Source organism: Caretta caretta, chromosome 4 (assembly GCF_965140235.1).
Source record: "Caretta caretta isolate rCarCar2 chromosome 4, rCarCar1.hap1, whole genome shotgun sequence".
NCBI lineage: Eukaryota > Metazoa > Chordata > Testudines > Cheloniidae > Caretta > Caretta caretta.
Genome location: NC_134209.1, coordinates 141,234,481 through 141,255,482, shown reverse-complemented (window position 1 = coordinate 141,255,482; position 21,002 = coordinate 141,234,481).

The window sequence follows — 21,002 nt, the reverse complement described above, 5'->3', positions numbered from 1 at the left end:
GGCCAGCATGCTAAAAATAGTAATGTGGCTGTAGCTTGGGCTAGCTGCATGACTACAAACCCACCCAACCTCATGAGTACATATTTGGGTGGCTAGCTCAAGCCATCACCTGTGCTGCCACCACCATACTGTTGTTTTTAGCACCCTAGCTTGAGCAGACAATGTCTATCTACCCATGCGGGGAAGCACCTTCCCAACTGCAGGGTAGACAGATCCATTGACCTATTAATCCTTGCGGCTTTCCTCTGATGGAGGGGGGCAAAGTATAACTAGCCTTATTCATACATGGGGAAACGGAGGGGCAAAGCAACTTGTTAAAGAGCACACCAAGAGACAGTGACAGAGCCAAGATTAGAACTCCAGCCCTGGACTTAGTCCTCCAGAGCCCATTGCAGTTTAATAAGCAGCATGCTCAAAGATCAACCCCTCTCAGCCAGTTTGGTGCAGCTCTGGTAGCCTCAAAAATAAGTACCATGCCTTCTTACTTGGATGGAGGCTATCTGACTTATATAGATATAGCTTAAATACAGATTTGGAATTATAAATTTGGGGAGAATCTGCAGAGTTTGGGCAGAGAGATGAGTTGTTAAAAATAAATCCAGACATCTAGACTAACCCATTTGCAAATTCCTTATGCTTTCAATATATGCAGCTGAAGAAAACAATTATTTGTTAAAATCTTTTGATTGCTAAACCCCTCTGTAGTGATTATTCCTAACTGCCCTGGCATCTACCATAAGAAGAAAGCCAGGAAGTTGCCTGGTTCAATACATCAGCCAGCACTCGAGCAGGTGTTCCTGTTTTTTAGGCCACTGGAAAGTCAATGGCCTGTTTTATTTCTTTTTTTCTCCCCATAGGATCAAATGCCAGCAAGGACAAGATATTTCATTTACTTTTTAGTTCTAGATGGAGAAAAAAGTCTGCTGACCTGAACAATCGCATCAGGGAATGAAGACTTTGTTTGTATTGCTCTAGCTATCCTCACGATGATGCTGGCCACAGGTTAGGCACCAGGGGAATGCTGGGCACTGACGCAGTGTCAGTTATGGACAAGAGGAACAAAGGATTTCACCTAATTCCAGTTCTCTCTTTGCTATTTAGTCGCCTCGTTTGGACACAGTCTTGCAAAGACTTATGCATGTGCTTAGTTTTATAAACCGGGAATATCCCATTAAAGGCAAATGTGCTTTGTGTCCATGGGCAATGGGGCTACTCACAGAGCATAGAATTAAGCATGTGCATAAATTTTTGCAGGATCAGGGCTTTGATGGTTACAATAGTGATGGCAGTTTAATAAATATCCTTTCCCACAGGGACAACAGCTGACTAGGGCCCGGTTCAAGAGAGTCTGATTTTTTTTCCTAAATTACTTGGCTCAATCTATCATCTATTTATCTTTGGGTTTTAGCCTATTGCCCATCATTGTAGTATCTGAGCACCTTCCATGTAAAATCAATAGCAAGAGCGAACTCTTTCTGAGGTGGGGTTACTGGTTTTCATTATTTTGCTGGGGGCGGGGGAGTTGGTAAGGATGGAGGAGTGGAGGAGGGGTATCAGTAATATGATTCTTTTACACCATTCCCTCTTTCTCAAGAGAGCTAAAATGACACTTGGTGTATTACCTGGAGCAAAAAAACTGTCCCATGGAGACAAAGCACATGTGGTCAGGAAATTCACTGACTGATGCTGGCATGGTTGAGGGGCAACTGGAGACAATCTATGGGCTAAATTTTCAAAAGAGCTCAGCTCCCATTTAAGCACCTAAATAGGAGATGGATTTTCAATAAGGCTCAGCACCAAACCTGCACCCAACACTTTGAGCTGTTTGAAAATCTGGCCCATGTCTACATCGTTTCACCTTGAGATGTCATGCAGGGCAAGGCCACTGTGGTGAGTCATCAAACAGCACAGAGCACTTAAGGATGGATTTCCATAAGGCTGGGGTGTAGAAGGGGACAATGCTGCAGCTCTCCATATTCATGGTGACAATGGACAGGATCTGGCTTCTTTCCACATGCCCTGGCAGAGAGGGATGATCCAGCCCTTTGGGTGTGAGACACAAGGTGTGTTTGACCTCATTGGAGTCAGCAGCAATCAGACCTGTGGTTCTGAGATCGAGAAGAGTCAGAGGAAGAAGAACGTTTAATACATATAAACACCTCAAAATCAAACCTTTACTGTGAAATTGCAGCAGTTCATTAGCTTTCCCTTTGCAAGTGCTGAAAACAATGACATCCCCAGTATGAAAGCCCCCGTCAAACACTGAAAAACAGCCAAAATGCTAAGGCTGGGATACTGGAGATCATCTGCTTCCCTGCCAAGCTGGGGGGAAGTTAATGAACAATGTAAGTTTCAAGCCAAGCAAATTTTAAATTTAAATTTATTCATTTACTTGGCTTTGATGGTGACCTTTTCCTTTTGAGCATTAACGTTAAACTTGGAAAGGTTGATGGGGAGTCTGTAGGGTAAGAGGGAATGAAGAAGACACACACACACACAGTGGGTATGTCTACACTGTAAGTAAAGGGTGAACTGTAGCATGGGTAGCCATACCCGTGTTAGATTAATCTAGCTGTCATGGATACCAACAGTAGTGAAGATGTGGCATCTTAGGCTTCAACAGGACTAATCACCTGAGGACATACCCAGGGTGCCCTGCAGGCTTTTACTTGGATGGATAGCCTGAATGAAAGCCACGATGCCATGTTTTAACTAGGATTGCTACCTGTCCTAGCTAGATTAAAGCTAGCATGAGTATGCCTACCCATGCTCCAATCCCATCTTCATTTGCAGTGTAGGCATACCCAGGGACAGAGAGCAAAAGAGAGAATTCAGGTCAGCAATGCTTGATCACCATGACAAACTATTCAAGGGTTGCCAGAGTGTAACAGGAGAGAGACCTTTCAGGTTCCACAGTGCCTTTGCAGTACAGGTTCTGTCCCTGAGTCATTCCCGATTCAATGACGCACTATGATATATATCAGGCAGGCTTGGCTTGCCGGCATTGGTGGCATTGATTTTGCCTCCTGGTTACACTGCCTGGAAAAGGTTCAGCCCTGCTTAAGCTGGTTTCTGCCAGTGTAGACCAGGGCAAAAGCCCCCACTCTTAGAATTTCCACCTGGAGCAGGGATGCCATGATACTCAGTGTCCTCCATCTTTCCTTCACAGAGCGGCCTACAAATGGCCAGTGAGGAAGCCTGTTTAATTGCCTATAGTAAAAAGAACAGGAGTACTTTTGGCACCTTAGAGACTAACAAATTTATTTGAGCATAAGCTTTCATGGGCTACAGCTGCGGGATGGTACAGCCCACGAAAGCTTATGCTCAAATAAATTTGTTAGTCTCTAAGGTGCCACAAGTCCTCCTGTTCGTCTTGTGGATACAGACTAACACGGCTGCTACTCTGAAACCTGCCTATAGTAGTAGCTGTTTGTACAATAAACATCTCCGGTTTGAGAGACTCTGTATATCATGACATCAACACAATATCAGTAAGATAAGGATGATTTAGTTGGGGGATTGATCCTGCTTTGAGCAGGGGGTTGCACTAGATGACCTCCTGCGGTCCCTTCCAACCCTGACATTCTATGATTCTATGATTGGGACACTTCTTCACACGCTCCCAGGTGCCCTCTTCCTCCTGTAGCATCACCAGCCCCTGGTTCCCTTGAGCTCTCTCCCCCATCACTTGACTATTCAAGGCCCTCTTTAATTTCTCTTTCTGCTTCTCCTGGCTCCATGCGGCTTTTCTTTTATGATGTAATTTATGTCACTGCAGATTGATTCTATTATTCATCCATCAGAGCGGATTTGGGGAGGAGGGGTTGTGTGCCTTGTTTTAAATGCTGAGTATCCCCCTGAAAAGCTTTTTGGAACTAAGGGCACTTTAGGAAGATTAAAAGGTAAGTCATTACTCATTTCCACTGCAGCTCCCAGGTTTCTTTCTCCAACCATTGATGAATTTCAATTACAAGAACTAATTCTTGTGTTTTATCTCCAGTTACCCCTTTCATCTCCCCAACAACATAATCACTGCTGGCCCACAACATACAGGTTATTATTTTTCTGTATGTGCTTCCCTCGTTAGAGTTTGCTGTAATGCTGTGCAATGGGATGTCTATCTCACACAGGGGAACAAAGGGTTAATAGGAGGTTGAGAGCTCTGTTAGCCCACCTTGCTGCACCTGGAGGGTGCATCAGGCTTGATTTGTTCTCAGATGTGACTGGGGAGGAGTCAAGTCTTCTCCATAAAGGAAGGAAGTCATAGCTGCAGGGGGAAGGTCCAGGTGGGAGAGAGTTCCAGGGCCCTCACTCTGGGAAAGGAACCACAGGTGAGGAATTAGCCTCAGTGCTAAGCCCTGAGAAAGGCGCCAGGCTCCAGAAAAGTAGCCCTTGGGCTCAGTGTTCTGCAACGGGAGCTGGGGGAAACCCAGAAGTAGTCAAAGCTGAAGCCCAGGACAGGTAGAGGTAGCGTGAGTTGTGTTTGCTCCGTTTCGGCTTTTCTGAGTTCTGCTGAGGGATGCTGTGAAGAAGCCCTGGCACTTTTTACTTAGAAAGAAGAATGGGCCTGCCAAGGAGCCCCGAATGGGCAAAAGATACTGTGTTGATAATTAGAGTTGGGGGCGGGGACACACTGTTTGAATGGGATATTAATACCCCAGGAGGGGTGAGACTTTAAAGTGAGCTGGCTGGAGGGCTGAGTTACGAGAAGAAGCAGACCACCGCAGAGCCAGAATGGCAGTTGGGGGGGAAGGGTGTACAAGAGAAGACCCTGCTATGCCACATCCAGCCATGAAAGGGCATGCTGTCTGGTGAATCATTCTTTGACATGTCCGGTTACCTATCCAGGAGGACTATTCAAGGCAAAGGACTAGAAGGAGTAGATTTGGACACCATATGGGGAGATAATGCACTGAGACCCTGACACAGGAGGGGTTGTGGGGTCCAAGAACAAACAGAGGGGATATAGAAGACATACTTGCAGCCTGGACTGGGTGGGTGTGGAGTATGGAGACCTTTTATGAGAACAAAGAAAGCAGCTGAGTCCAGGGCACTCTGTCATGAGCAAACAAAAAGGTGTAGACACTGGACCTCTCTCTTAAATTGGTTCTACAGCATTATTGACTCTGGTGGAGCTACTCTCAGAGGATTCACACTGGTATATGGGAGAGGGTCATCAGGCTCATAGATTCTGACCTGCAGCCTTAACGCTTCATAACATACAGCTAGCCCCACCTAGTAGCTCTTCTCCCCCACTGTCTTATTTTCAGCTATTGCTCTCCTTTCTCTCTCTCAAGCAGGCTCTACAATGCTTAACTGCATTTTTAATCTGCATCAATAGGGCTATTGAGTTAGGAGCCAGTATGTCCCTGGGAGAAAAAACAGCTCTGCCCTTGGAAGGAAGAGCAAACAGATGCTGTCCACAGACCCAGCACTGCCAAGAAAACAGAGTGGTTGAGAAGGGACTGCCACCTCCTCCATAACATGTGTCGCAGGGCTTCCTGCTGCAGCCCTTTCAGCTCAGTATGCCTAATACACAACTCTGTGCATTGATTTTCTTTAATATTAGTATCCTTACAAGTGCCTATTGGTTACTGAGTGTTTTTTTTTTTTTTAAGGTTTAACAGCAACATAATAGATCTGGTCAACTACATAATAGCCTTAAGCAATGAGTCTGTTTTTCATAATCAAATGCTATTTCCCCAGTGCAACAATCATTTTATCAGTTTTTAAATGTCGTAAGTGTAACAGTGTCACATTTTGGAGCTCAGTCCAGACCAGTGAGGGGTTGTCACTGCCTGCCCTGGAACCCTGGGCATCTTAAATGCCCTGCTACTGTGGCACCCAGCCCAGACACCAACAGCCTGGCAGAGAAACGTGCAGTTCCCTGAGTCTCTGTGTGCTGTACAGCCCCCCTCCCCCATCTCCACCAGCCTTGTTTACTAGTAACCAAGTAATCCCAACATACCCTCAGTCCCACTTCCCTAAAACCATCTGCCCTGGAACATGCAGTCCTCTCTTGGAACATTCAGAGGTATAATAAGGCCCATTGTCCCTTTAAAGAGACAGAAGCACAGCAGCTTAAGAACATAAGATCGGCCATACTGCGTCAGACCAAGGATCCATCTAGCCCAGTATCCTGTTTTCCGACAGTGGCCAACGCCAGATGCCCCAAAGGGAATGAACAGAGCAGGTAATCATCAAGTGATCCATCCTCTGTCGCTCATTCCTAGCCTCTGGCAAACAGAGTCTAGGGACACCGTCCCTGCCCATCCTGGCTAATAGCCATTGAGGGACCTATCTTCCATGGATTTATCTAGTTCTTTTTTTAAACCCTGTTATAGTCTTGGCCTGCACAACATCCACTGGCAAGGAGTTCCACAGGTTGACTGTGTGTTGTGTACAGAAATACTTCCTTGTTGCCTTAACTGGCATTAACAATCACTTCAATTCAAACACAGCAGCAGATTGGTTTAGATCCAAAGTAAAACTAGTTGATTAACAAAGAGAAGTTTGTTATTCTTCCCTTCCCATGCACTATAAGGTGGGTAGAAAGCTGGCTAGATTGTCGGGCTCAACGGGTAGTGATCAATGGCTCCATGTCTAGTTGGCAGCCGGTATCAAGTGGAGTGCCCCAAGGGTCGGTCCTGGGGCCGGTTTTGTTCAATATCTTCATAAATGATCTGGAGGATGGTGTGGATTGCACTCTCAGCAAATTTGCGGATGATACTAAACTGGGAGGAGTGGTAGATATGCTGGAGGGGAGGGATAGGATACAGAAGGACCTAGACAAATTGGAGGATTGGGCCAAAAGAAATCTGATGAGGTTCAATAAGGATAAGTGCAGGGTCCTGCACTTAGGACGGAAGAACCCAATGCACAGCTACAGACTAGGGACCGAATGGCTAGGCAGCAGTTCTGCGGAAAAGGACCTAGGGGTGACAGTGGACGAGAAGCTGGATATGAGTCAGCAGTGTGCCCTTGTTGCCAAGAAGGCCAATGGCATTTTGGGATGTATAAGTAGGGGCATAGCGAGCAGATCGAGGGACGTGATCGTTCCCCTCTATTCGACATTGGTGAGGCCTCATCTGGAGTACTGTGTCCAGTTTTGGGCCCCACACTTCAAGAAGGATGTGGATAAATTGGAGAGAGTCCAGCGAAGGGCAACAAAAATGATTAGGGGTCTGGAACACATGAGTTATGAGGAGAGGCTGAGGGAGCTGGGATTGTTTAGCCTGCAGAAGAGAAGAATGAGGGGGGATTTGATAGCTGCTTTCAACTACCTGAAAGGGGGTTCCAAAGAGGATGGCTCTGGTAGCAGATGACAGAATGAGGAGTAATGGTCTCAAGTTGCAGTGGGGGAGGTTTAGATTGGATATTAGGAAAAACTTTTTCACTAAGAGGGTAGTGAAACACTGGAATGCGTTACCTAGGGAGGTGGTAGAATCTCCTTCCTTAGAGGTTTTTACGGTCAGGCTTGACAAAGCCCTGGCTGGGATGATTTAACTGGGAATTGGTCCTGCTTCGAGCAGGGGGTTGGACTAGATGACCTTCTGGGGTCCCTTCCAACCCTGATATTCTATGATTCTATGATTCCCATCCCCCTTCTGATTCATGTGTAAATGGTGCTTCTGTGTTTTTGGTCACACATTGCTTAATTTCATTGGAGACAGATATCTAGCCTTCCCTTCTGTCTGGGAAGGAACCTGTTTCTCCCTTTGTTTGGTTACAGATTTAAAGCACAATATCAGTGTTTTCATAATCCCTCATACAGTGTTAATAAATACAGTTTACAGTGATATTAATCACCAGTGTGTCATTCGCTTTCATAAAAGACCTTACCTGATACAATTTTACAACACAGTACTATTGTATACAATCACTTGATTCAATTTCTTATCATTGTTCAGACCCCACAAGAGGCTACCTTCCCTCACTTGCTAGGTGGATGGCTTTGTTTTCCTTTTATATAAATGTTCCTTCATTGTCTCGGCCAGATTACCAGCCAAGGAACTACACATTCTATTGTCTAGGGTGGACTGCTTGCCAAACACATGTTAAGAACATAATTCTAGCCTAGATCCATAACCCTTTGTACACACCCTGTACATACATCATGCACAAATATTAATGACTAGAGTTTTTGGTTTTCCAGTGATATATTACATGCCACCTTTTGGCTATATATCATGACAACAGTGTGTTAGGTGTACTGAGTATGTCAGGCCATTCAAGAGCTGCTGACACAGAGTAGTAAAACACAAATGGACCTCTGTGTCACAAACAGCTAAACACAATCTTACTAAGGCTTGGCAATAGACAACTATCTCCTCATTGTAGTAACCCTCAGTACATAAAGGGTATGTCTCCACTGGAGATGGAAGGTGTAAATTCTGACTCGAGGAGACATACCCACACTAGCTCTGATCCAGCTATTGCACTAAAAATACAGTGTAGCTGTGGCCACGTAAGTGGTGGGACGGCCTAGCCACCCGAGTACATGCCTCGCATTTCACATGGGCTTGTACTCAGGGCTGCTAGGCCCTCCTGCTGCTCACACTGCCACGGCTACATTGTCTTTTTAGCATGATAGCTCCATGACGGCTAGCCCAGGTATTTACCTTCAAGCTGGCATGGACACCTCCAGCTCAAAGTGTTGATATATGCTTCAATAGTGTCCTGTGTTTTCATCTAGCCTCCCTCTGTTCGGGGGAATGATTTGCTTCTGTAACTTTCTGCCTACCAAGGGACAGATTATGTCATCCTTATCCACACTATTTAACCTCTTATTGCTCAAGTACTCCCTTTGGTGGGACTAATGAGAACTTCAGTGGGACTACTCAAGGTACCAGGTACTGCTCAGTGCTGGTAGAATCTGGCCTTTGCAGAACTTAATATGTTTGTCTTTAAATACCTGCTTTGCGTTAGTTATGCAGTAGTTACAAGTGCAAGTGCTCGGATTTGCTCATGAAATTCATTCTGTGGGCATAAAGCTATGGGCATTAACTTCATAGGTGAAGCTCTCACCTGCAAAGGACCAGGGAGATGTTCCTTTCAAAAATTAGCCCATAATACACTTTGAGGCCCAGATTTTCATTAAAGCAAGTCCTGAATGTGTTCATCCTTGTGCTGAAGTTGGTGAAGATAATGTTCATTTTCAAAAGCACCTAAGGGATTTAGGAGCATGAGTCCATTGAAAATCAGGGGTGCCTTTGAAATATTTCCCCTTTAAGTCTTTCAGTCCTTACCCAGTTCAATGGGAGCTGGAATCAATGGGAATTTTGCCTGTATAAGGACTGTAAGCCTGGAGTCCTATTTTATATACTAAGTTACAACTCTACAGCTTTCACTAATACCCATGATGCTCTGGGGAGTTAACGAACAGAATTCCATAATGTAGGTCTAGATTAAACACACTCTGCTTGACTTGGTGAGCAGTTACTTACACAGGTAATCACGCTGAAGTCAATGGTCCATGATGATTAACAAGGTTTGGTTCAGGCACTTTATTATGTATATACCCATAGCACTTACCAGCTCCAGCTGAGATCAGGGCATGCACCCTTGGCATACACCCATACCAAGAAGAAAGAGTCCCTGCCTCAAAGAGCTTTCAGGCTAAAGAGGCAAGACTGATGGAGAGTTAGATGGGAAACAGAGGCAGAGAGAAGTGATGTGTCCCAGGTGGCACATCATGTTAGCTGGGGTCTCCTGATTCCCAGACCACTGCTCTCCTATTTTTCCCTCTTTCAGTCTTCTTTATGGGCCTGATTGTGCACCCAGAGAAGTTAATGGGAGTTTTGTCATTGACTTCAGTGGGAGCAGCGCTCAGCTCTGTTACTTCCCAAAGTCCCGGCTGCTCACATTTCCAAAAGCGGTAGCAGTGGTTCTTAACTATGACCTAGGGGGTTCATTTGATGTAATTTGTGTTTTCATTTTGTAACTTAGTGCCTAGCTGCCAGGCCGATAGGTGCTTCATAAATTAACAAAGTGAATACATAAATCAATTAGAGAGGTAAATAGCAGAGAGTGAGAAATGAAGCTTTAGGCAAAGGAGATTTCTTTGGCTCAGATCTGAAATGAGATGGAGAAAGTCATTATTGTCTCTAATTTTCTGGAAAACTTATTTCCCTCACCCCTCCCTCCAAACAACAGCTATTGTCCTTGGGCAGCCAAATTACAGGCCATAAAGCTGTCAAGAGGGGACAGAGGGAGAGGTAAATTTCCTTGTGCCCTGTTGCTGTGCTTTGCAATTGTTTATCTCATGGTTTGAGAAACTATGTTGAGTTTCACAGGCTTGTACTGCAACTTTGCATTGCTTTTAATCCAGGGACAGTATTAGTCTGACCGTTTGTATTAGTCATAGCTAGAGGTCCCCACTGAAATGAAGGCCTCCCTGTGCCAGACACTCTCATTCACATAGTGAGTGACCCCAAGCCCAGTCTCAAAAAGTTCCCAATGGAAATAGACAGGACAAACAAAGGGTGGGTGGAGAAACAGAGTGCAAGTGACTTACCCAGGGTCACACACAATATGTCTGTACTGCCCAGGATTAGCAGGACTCGAATGAACAGACCCTGGGTTTGGTAACCTAGGGCTTGAGTGTCTACACTCGTTTATAAAACTCAGGTTGGGAATTGTTGAACCCTAGGTCTCAGCTTGAGGCTCCAGCATCTACATTGCATTGTGCAGGCCCAAGCCCAACCATCCATATGCCAGGCTTCCTAGCACCTTCCCAAACTGTCTGTTCTTGCCCTTTGTTCAGGGTGCAGGGTGTGGGAAAACTTGATTGTCCACCAAACTTGACAGGGCAGAGGATGAAGAATGTGAGCCCATGGGATTGTGGAACATTTTTGGCAGAGTGTCAGAGCATGAGTCCAGTGGGGCTGTGTCTACACTGCAAAGCAACAGGGCTTGAACCCTGGGTCCCAGCTTGACTCAGACTCGTACCTTCCAACCAGTGGGGTTCTGGGACTGAGCCCTGGCTTAGTGTGATTTGTGTGTAGACAGAAATGGGGATAGATTTGAGCCTGAATTCAAACTCTGGGCTTACACTGCAGTGTAGACAAAGCCACAACTGGTCTTGGATCCCCATATGCCTAATTTACAGCAAAAAAATCGAAATAGATAAGAGGGCAAATCTAAAAGGCCAGCTCATGTCTTCCATTCTTCTGTGCAGGTGTTCCTCACATTGTTCCCAAACTGTGCCTGGTGTATTTTTACTGGACTGAGATCTAAAAGCCTGTGTTCAATTGCAATCATGATTTCTGACCCACTATTACTGAGATTATCTCTTAAGGCAGAGGAGCTACTTAGTACCGCAGATCCCTTGCATTCAGTCACAGAAGCCGCCTAAGGGGTCTATCGTCTCTAAACCGAGCGATTATTTAAGAGAGCTAATTGCACTCTTCAGACCGACATGAGGAACAGACATATGGTTAGGAGAATGGCTCCATTCCCCGCTACCACCACCACCACCTTTGTTCTGGCTGCTTCTTGATAAGGACAGTTCTGCTACTGTTTTCAGGTACTGAAGAATGTTATGGAATCAGGTGTCAGGGGAAAAAACTGTGCAAATAACAGCTTCCCTTGTCAGAGCCAGTGTGGACACATCATTTTAAGGTTCTTTGTGTATCAGTGAGCCAAGTTCAGTAATGGACCAGTCATTAGAAACTGGACTGGACAAAGCACTGAAAAATATACTGTAGGGGAAAAAATCTTGCATTGGCCATGAGACAAATGTAATGACCTAATAGGTCTTGAAATACCATGGTGACGTCTAAAGAGTGTATTTATCTTATTGTAGTGAAATCCATCCCTGCAGAATTGTGCAGGAACAGAGTTTTTTAGAATGTTACAGCAATCTGGTCATCCATACTGTTCATTTAATGTCCTAAATGTAAGAGATAGTTAGCACAATTACTTATCTGATGCCTTCCCTCTTGAAAAACCCTAAAGCACTTTATAAATGTGGGGCTTGATCCTGAATTCCACTGACTCCAGTAAGTGTTTTGGGAGCACCAGTAACACAGGATTTGTCCTTTAACATTCAACAAACATCAGACAAGGGTTAACATCAGCCCTTGCCAGCAATGTAGTTGTCACCTCCGGGGTGGACTGCAGATGTCTGGCAGGTTGAAGATAGGAAGTAAAAGACAGACAAGGTTCAGTTGAGACCTATGTGAAGTGTGTGTGTGGGGGGGTGGAATTTAGGTGTCATACACAAAATAGAACTATGGCAATTTCAGGGTAATTTCACAGTTTCAGGGTAACTGCGCCTGCATCCCCTCTTCCGTAGTCCAATCCAGGAGTGCCCAGCAGGGACTCGGGTCTCCAGCTGTCACCTATCTCGGGGCAGGAACCCTTGTCCTACTCCTTTCTCATCAGAGGTTTTAAGGCTGCACAGCTCCCTGCGTTAGCTTGTGACATCTCCAGCAAGCCAGTCTGTCTAAGAGCCAGAGTCGATGCTTTGCCAGACATTGCAAGTTACCACGCAGCCCATTCCAAGCAAGCACATTTATTCTTACAGTCAAAGCATTACTGAGAAAACCTATGAAACCTATACCAGCTTATGAGAGGTCACCCATCAGTCTTATGGGGTCCTAGTAGGCCAAAGTCTTTCCAACTCTTCTGCAAGAGTTAGGGTCCCTTTGGAGAGAAGGTCCTGTCTATTTGCAGGGTCAGAAAGAAGGCTCTGAATCAGTTGAAACACAGTTTTATGCCAAAGGCCCTTTCTCTGTCTTTTAGTCTCTGAACACCCAGTATATGAAAGCCTTCCCAAGGGATGATGCCTCTCTGGACGTGTTTACAGACTGAATAATTCACTTTTATCACCCCCCCCCTCCCACACACACACACACACACTGTTTGTGCTTCCTGGAAGAGTTGTGGTAGCCCTCTCCCCCCTGGAATTGCTTACAATCTCTGACCCACAGTGAGGCATAAACTTAATACAATATGATCCCCAAAGATATTGCATGGAATTGCAATATCTGTCACAGACAGCAGGAAGCTAACAGTATTCAATAAGTATGGATATCTTTATCCATTGATCTCAAAACACTTCACAAGGAGGCATCATCACCATTTTACAGATGGGGAACTGAGGCACATAGCGATACGGCTATTTGCGCAAGGCCACACAGCAGGCAAGTGATAGTGCTGGGAATAAAACCCAGGTCTGCCATCTTAGTTAAGTGCCCTCTCCCCTGAACCATACTGTCTGCCACTGTGGTAAAATGATCACCCCTATCATTCCCCACTTCTTTCATTTAGTTTCTAGAGGGAAGCCTCTGTTCCCCTTTAATGGCTTGTTCATAGAAATAAGAGACTACTAATTAGTGGAGTTACTAATTCAGCTTCAGTGGTAGTACCTGAAGGTTCCAACCCTTGCGATGACCCTTTCTGGAGTCTTTTACTCATGCACTTATTAGTTCACAGTGATATACTCTGTAAGTCATGCAGTAGCTTTTTGTCATTCCATTTCAAGATGCAACATGACTTGGATGAAAATATTGAATGACTGGAAGCCAGAAAGTAAATGCTTTAGGGTTTGGTCATTGGCTCAATAGCAATCTTTAACAATGTCCTTTTAAAAGTCAATGAAACATCCTCAATTCCTGGAGCACATTGCTCAGGAGCAACGCCTGTGGCCATGCAAGAAGTGTTGGGTCTGGAGGAAACTCCTTCCATCCCAGGACACCATAATGCGCCATGAGGGAAGATGGGCAAACCCTCCATTGAAAAAAAGAGATGGTGGATAGAGGAGAGATAAAAACAGCTCCTTGGCTGTACTGGTTTCCGTCCCATTGAAGTGCATCCTAAAGGATAAGGGCCTAATACAGAGCCCACAGAAGTTAACAGGAGTCTTTCCATTGACGTCAAAGGATTTTGGATTGAGACTTAATGAACAACAGCAACCTTCTCATCGTTATGTATTAATTACACTATACTCCAGAAGTAGAACTAGATTGGTCTATTTCAACACTGCTTTATGTTGGTCAAGTCATTCCCTTTCAAATGTGTTTATCTCACTTTCTGTTTCTTAGATCTTGTCTACTTGGGAACATCCAGCAAAATTAATCCAAAATAATTAAAGGTGTGAATTTTAAGAGGATTAGTTAAATGTCATTAAATCCCTGTGTGGCCGCTGTTATTCAGAATTAAAGTGGCCTTAATTCAGTTTAGCTTAATTTTAAACTAAACTGAATTAAGGCTACTTTAATTCTGAGTAACAGTTGCCACACAGGGATTTAATGACATTTAACTACTCCCAAAGGATTGTGCATTGCTTCACAAGAGTGGCTCCAGAGATAAGAAATATTTATCAGCACTCATGGCAAGTGAATTTAATTTCAGTAAGGTTTATCTTTTATTTTGCTGTTGTGTACCTGGTACCTTGGCTAGATGGATTTTGAGGGAGATATCACAATGCCATTCCTGACAATGTAAAACCTATATCAGGAGATGAAAAACCGAAGCCTTGCTGCATAGATTAACATTTATTGCTTTATTGTAAGAGGCTATTTTCTTGGGTTGCTCCGGGAGATATAGTGATAAAAATATTGAAGGAAATTACTTTATATGTTCATCATTTATCTAACTTTGCACTGATTTGATTTATTTGGGTTTGGTCCTGGTCTTATTTCAGAGTTTGGAGGCCTTGGTTTTATTAAGTATCCATTACATGATTTTGTTTCTAGAAAAAGCAGTATGAGAAGAGCCAGAAGACAGGCAGACTAAGAACAAAAATAAAGGTTTTTAGCAAACACCTTGAACAGTCATGCAGCCTCATTAACGGCTACCTTTAAAGACTTCCTTTGGCTGAAATTCATCTCGGACACCTTTGATGGTATTCCACTGAGCACTAAGGTGATAAAATGAGACTACATTTAACTTAGGAAATGGTATCCTTTGTAAAAAGCATGCATAGAGAGATCCTGCCTTGTTCCCCTTGGACAACCTATAAAAAATGCTGCCAGAGAGAAGAGATAAACCTTCGTTATAATGAATTTAGAGGAATCTTTCCTGAGACTGTTGGATACAGATAAAACCTGTGGTTTCCCCTGGCTCTCTGGCTCCCCGACTGACTAGCACAAGTCAGATTGTGGCTGGCCCTTTGTAGGTAGAAGAGTGAATACAAGGAGTCTTCCCTCAACCCTGCCTTGCATCCCTGCACAAAGATATAGTCATTGCCAGAGGATGCTGTGAAGGGCCAAAAGTATAACTGGGTTCAAAAAAGAACTAGATAAGGTCATGGAGGACAGATCCATCAATGGCTATTAGCCAAGATGGTCAGTGATGCAACCCATGCTTGGTTTGACCCTAAGGCTCTGACTGTCAGAAGCCAGAAGGGGATGACTGGGGTGGATCTCTCTGAAATTGCCCTGTTCTGTACACGCCCTCTGAAGGTCTGGTACTGGCCATTGTCAGAAGACAGGATACTGGGTTAAATGGACCATTGGTGTGACCCAGTATGGCCGTTCTTATGTTCTTGGAGTCCTGGTACTCCCTGAGCTCAAGGAATGGGTATCACAGATACTACCACCAGCTCTAGACTCCACATAGAAAGTGGAAATGGTGTGTGCCCCTATCCCCCCCCTCCTCCTCACCTGTTCTGCACAAGCCCGCAGAAGTGGACCAGTGCAGGGGGAAACACACACTACACCATATAAACGATGTAGGGGCAGGTCTTCCACTCTGGTGTGCACTCCCCCAGAGCCTGTAGAGGAACCCTATCTGAGTTAGCCCCAATGCATGAGCTTGGTATAAATGTAGAGGGTTACTGGGTGATCCCACAACTACATCCTATAATATACCATTCTCCCCAAAGCATACTCACGGAGCCAGAATGGGTTTGGAAAACATGCCTTATAATTATAGTGGTAGACTCAAGGAGCTGAATCTATTTAGTTGAACAAAGAGAAGATTAAGGGGTGACTTGATCAGCCTATAAGTACCTACATAGAGAACAGAAATTTGAGAAGGGTCTCATCAGTCTAGTGGACAAGTTATAACAAGCTCCAATGGCTGGAATTTGAAGCTAGACAAATTCAGATGGTAAATAGGGCACAGATTTGTAACAGTGAGGGTAATTAATCATTGGAATAATTTGCCCAGAGTTGTGGTGGATTATCCATCACTGGCAATTTTTCAAACAAGAGTTAATTCAGGGAAGTCCTATGTCCTGTTATACTGGAAATCAGACAAGATCATCATAGTGGACCTTTCTGGCATTATGATCTATGAACTCACATGGTTTTCTGACTACAGAGAAATTATCTTGGATCTTCTATCCCTAAAATCCCCTGATCCAACTCCTATTGGAGGCAGTAGTCTTTTCTATTGACTTCATTGGGACTTGGCTCTTCACATACAGTACAATGGGACAGGGTGGGTGAAAGTGAGAACATACAAGTTCCCAGTGGCTATTTCTGCCTCCAAGACAGTGCCTTGAATGGGAAATCATTACTGCTGTCCTTTATCAGCTCTGTGCTGCCTGTGTTCTGTCCTGTCCTCTGTGTTATTTCCTTGTACTAAGTTTTAGGTATTTAAAGTGCAATATCTGTTAATTAGTAGTTTACGGGGGATTGTAAAGAAATAATTGAAAGAATCTAGTTAAGCTGATTCACGTTCTCCTTTCCTTTGGCACTTTGCAGTGTCTGTAAACTTTTCCAGCCAACTAAAATCGGGTGCCTAATTACATGATTTCTTTACACTTCCACTTACACTGTTAATTAGATGTTGCTGGTATCTTTAATACCCCACACTTAGTACAAGTAATTAATGTGGAGACAACAATGTAGTGCACAGTAGCCCAGCAATCTTCCATCTTCTCCCCAGTTATATTTTTCCATACACAAGAACAAAACAAATGCTTTCAGACAGAACAACCTTTATTTATATAGTTCATAGCTGTCAGCAAGGGGGTCCTTGATCCAGAGGCAATCACAGACCTCATTAAAGCAAATGGCTTTGCCAAGGACCCTCCTTCAAGATCAACAGAAAGTGCAATCAAGCCCTTGTGTAGTAAAGACAGCTGCAAACAATGGAGGTGACAGCTCAAGTCACTACGCCACATGACAGGCAGGTCGGACCTAAGCTTTTGGGGTTTGTAAGCGCAGGGGTTAGGGGATGGGATTGCAGCCTGTATGTTGGACACAGAAAGATATGAGAAGGAGTTGTGAGCATGGCCCTGCGGCCATGGCTACACTACAGATTTTGGCTGGCATAGCTATGTTGGTTGTGGCGTGGGGCCCTTCTTAGGATACTAATGTTGTAGGAGCATAAATAAGACAACAAGAATACACCTTACTTGTATTACCAGTTTATCCTCCTAATGGAAACAATCCTGCAAGGCCCCAATCACTCAGGGCAAACGGGCAATAATATTAAGAGAACACCGAAAAGAAGAAAGAACAAAAGTCATGTCTCCAGGAGGAGGAGTATGGAAGAGCGTCTTCTCCGACAGTCTGCACTGAGTTTAACATAAAATGACTGCCTGTCTCTCTGAACAGACTGATTTACACAGTACACGGGAAGGCAAAACAGAGCCATTTACAGTGCACAGCTAAAGATACCACAGGCCCGCTGTGGGTTAACCTTTGGGGGCATCTGTAAATATCTCAATGATGAGACAATAATATTGAGAAGAAGCAATTTTAGATAGCAAATACAGGAGTGGGTTTTGATGAGTCCTCAGTTATCAAGAGTAGGGTAAACAATTCCAAATCTCCAGTCTCGTGGTGACATCTTGGATTTACCCAACTCTATTTCATTTCTTGTTAGCTCCCCCACTGTTTGTTTTCTCTTCTTGGTGCCTCAGTTGGCTTTTTCCTATGCAGACATGTTAGTGGGCTTCCTGACAACTCTCATTTCTTTCCAGTCACTCTTCAAAGGTCCCTAATCTCTTTCACCCACTTTAGTGACTCCCCTTAGCTATCACTTCTTTCGGTCACTTCAACACCTCACAAAAGGTTCCCGTGTTTGAAACACTCTTGTGAAGAACTGAATTGTTATTTGGAGCAGCCAGAGGCCCTGAGACCTTCTGGGGCTAGATGCAGTGCAGTCACAGTCCCTGCCCTAAAGAGCTAGCTGCTTAAGTAGACTCAACAGATGCACAGAAAGGTTAAGTGAATTGTCTAAGCTCACGCAGCAGCTCAATGGCAGAGCTGGGAATAGACTCTAGCCAAGACTCCAGACTTTCAGCACAGTGTCCAAGCCACTGGGCCACATTGCCCTTCACTAGGGTCAGCTCATTCTCTCTTGACGGTTGATACTATGCTGAAACAAGGTTTGTGGTCAGTATAAATCAGGACCACGCACGTACAGTACCATGCCCGCTAATCGTGATTAAACCCTGAGGTTCAGGTTTGTTCAAAGCCTGACAATCTAATCACCATTATATTTACTAGGATTTATAGAAAAATTAAAAAGCTAAACCTGATTTGGCCTACACTGCATGCAAAAATGCATATCTGTGTCCTCTAACTCCATTCTTCATAACTGTCGGCAAACACAGTGGTTCTCAACCAAGGGTATGCGTAGGTCTTCCTGGAGGTATATCAACTCATCTAGGTCAGTGTTTCTCAACCTAGGGGTTACAGAACTGGTTTAGGAGCATTGCAGGGCTGGCATTAGGGGGTGGCAAGCAGGGCAATTTTGCAGGGCCCCATGCCAGAGTGGGCCCCGCAAAGCTAAGTTACATGCTTCAGCACTGGGCGGCTGGACTCAGGTTTCAGACTCCTGAAAGAGGAACAGTAGCCAACGGCATATCATAGCAGCTGCTGAGAACTACAGCTCTTAAATCCATGACAAAATAAATCTCATCTGCACATCACAGTCTGCAGCAGCAACCCCCGGGATTGTACAAAAGATTAGCGACAGTGTGTGAGGCATCCAAGCCACAAACGCACAGCAAGGCATGTGGTCTGATTCCACTGCTGCTGTAGCTGGCCCCAGGGACCACTCACACAGATGCAATCAGTGACTTTCCTACTGGTCTGCCTGTTCACAGTGAATTGAGCCAGTTGCATCCTTACCCAACACTCCAGCCGGCCCCTACGGCTGGATCCAGCATCCACTGAAGTCAATAGAAAGACCTCCAGTGACTTCAGTGGGATTTGGATCAGGTCCTTAGGGGGGCAAAGGGTGACTTAATATCTATCACTGTGGAGTTGAAGCCACTGGCACCTGGGTTCCCAGTATCCCTACCTCCCTGTGGAAGTGCTGGCAATGTACCTGCACTAACATAAGCAAGGGGGTATAATAGGTGCAGCTGACTGAAACAAAGATTTTTCACTTAAAATGGGCATTATTTCGGGGAAGTTCTATGGCTTGTCTTTAGATAAAGTGATCACTTTAGATAAGCTATTACCAGCAGAAGAGTGGGGTGGGAGGAGGTATTTTTTCATGCTTTGTGTGTATATAAAAAGATCTTCTACACTTTCCACGGTATGCATCCGATGAAGTGAGCTGTAACTCACGAAAGCTTATGCTCAAATAAATTGGTTAGTCTCTAAGGTGCCACAAGTCCTCCTTTTCTTTTTGCGAATACAGACTAACACAGCTGCTACTCTGAAACCTGCATCTGCATTGAGACTGCTGCATTACAATGTCAGTAAGGGGGCTAAGGGGGAAAATCACACCCATATACTGGCAAAACTTGTTTTGTTTTAAACTTTTAAAGTTTTGTAAGCAGGATTCATAAAGCATATTTCTGCCTGGGTGAATGCATATTGTTCACTGCAAATGCTGTTTAACTGATGGTGCATAGGGGGATGTATGGATTCCAAAGAGCCAAAGTCAAAGCACATCACCCTTCTTTTAGTATTATTATTCATGAAGCCCATTCAGCGCACAGTTCAAAGGACATTTGTAAGCTGTTCTCGAACACCCGGGTCCCCTACTGTAATAAATGAGTCATTTATATGTGGGAAATGAAAAACCTACAATGTCAGCAAGACAAGAGCACGGAGAGAAGGTTGCAACAGGATTATGGGGCTCTAAATACAAGGTTAAAATTTATGAAATTTACAGAGCGGTGGGAAGGGCAAAAGAGAAGAGATGAAAGAGTGGCAAAAGGAAATAACAAGAGGAATTGCCTGTAAGGAGTTGTCCTTAACTAACATCAGAGTTTATAGATGAGTGACGCTCATCTCATTTTACATAGCTACTGTGCAGTGGGCATCACCTAACCTGACACTCAACTAACTGGGAAGATTGAACTAGTAAATTTAGAGGGTAAAGTTGATCTCACAGGGACCGATTTAAAGGGCCTGGCCTAATACAGACTAATCATGTATAAAGTAAACTTGCCAATTAGTGACTTTTTTAGAAGGCAAACTGGTCTTATATGCAGTAGTTCAGAAGGCAATTTACCTAGTAAGGACTAGTTTAGAAGTTAAGACAGACTAGTTTAATGTAATCTCTTAGGGGAAAGGACAGGACTTTTCTCTATTCTCTACTGAGCCAAGCATACTGAGAGTCGTCAGCCAGTAAAAATGTAATAAAGGAACATAACGAACTTCCAAGCCATGGAAGATATCAGCCTTCCTTAAACTACTTAGCACTCTGGCACCAGGAACGAGCTGTCGTTAGAATCGGCCGTAATTCAGTTAAATCAGGGGTGGCCACCCTGAGCCTGAGAAGGAGCCAGAATTTACCAATGTACATTGCCAAAGAGCCACAGGAATAAGTCAGCAGCCCCCCATCCGCTCCCCAGCACCTCCTGCCTGCCGGCAGCCCCCACCAATCAGCACCTACTTCACCCTCCCACTGCAATCGGCTGTTTCAGGTGTGCAGGAGGCTATGGCTGGGTGGGAGGGAGGGGGGAGGAGCAAAGGCATGGCAGGCTCAGGGGAAGGGGCAGAGGCCTTGCGGGAGGGGGTGGAGTGCTGACAGGGCTTGGGGCAGAGCAGGGGGTTGAGCAGTGAGCACCCCCCAGCACCTTGGAAATTAGCATCTATAGCTCCAGCCCTGGGATCAGTGCCTAGGTAAGGAGC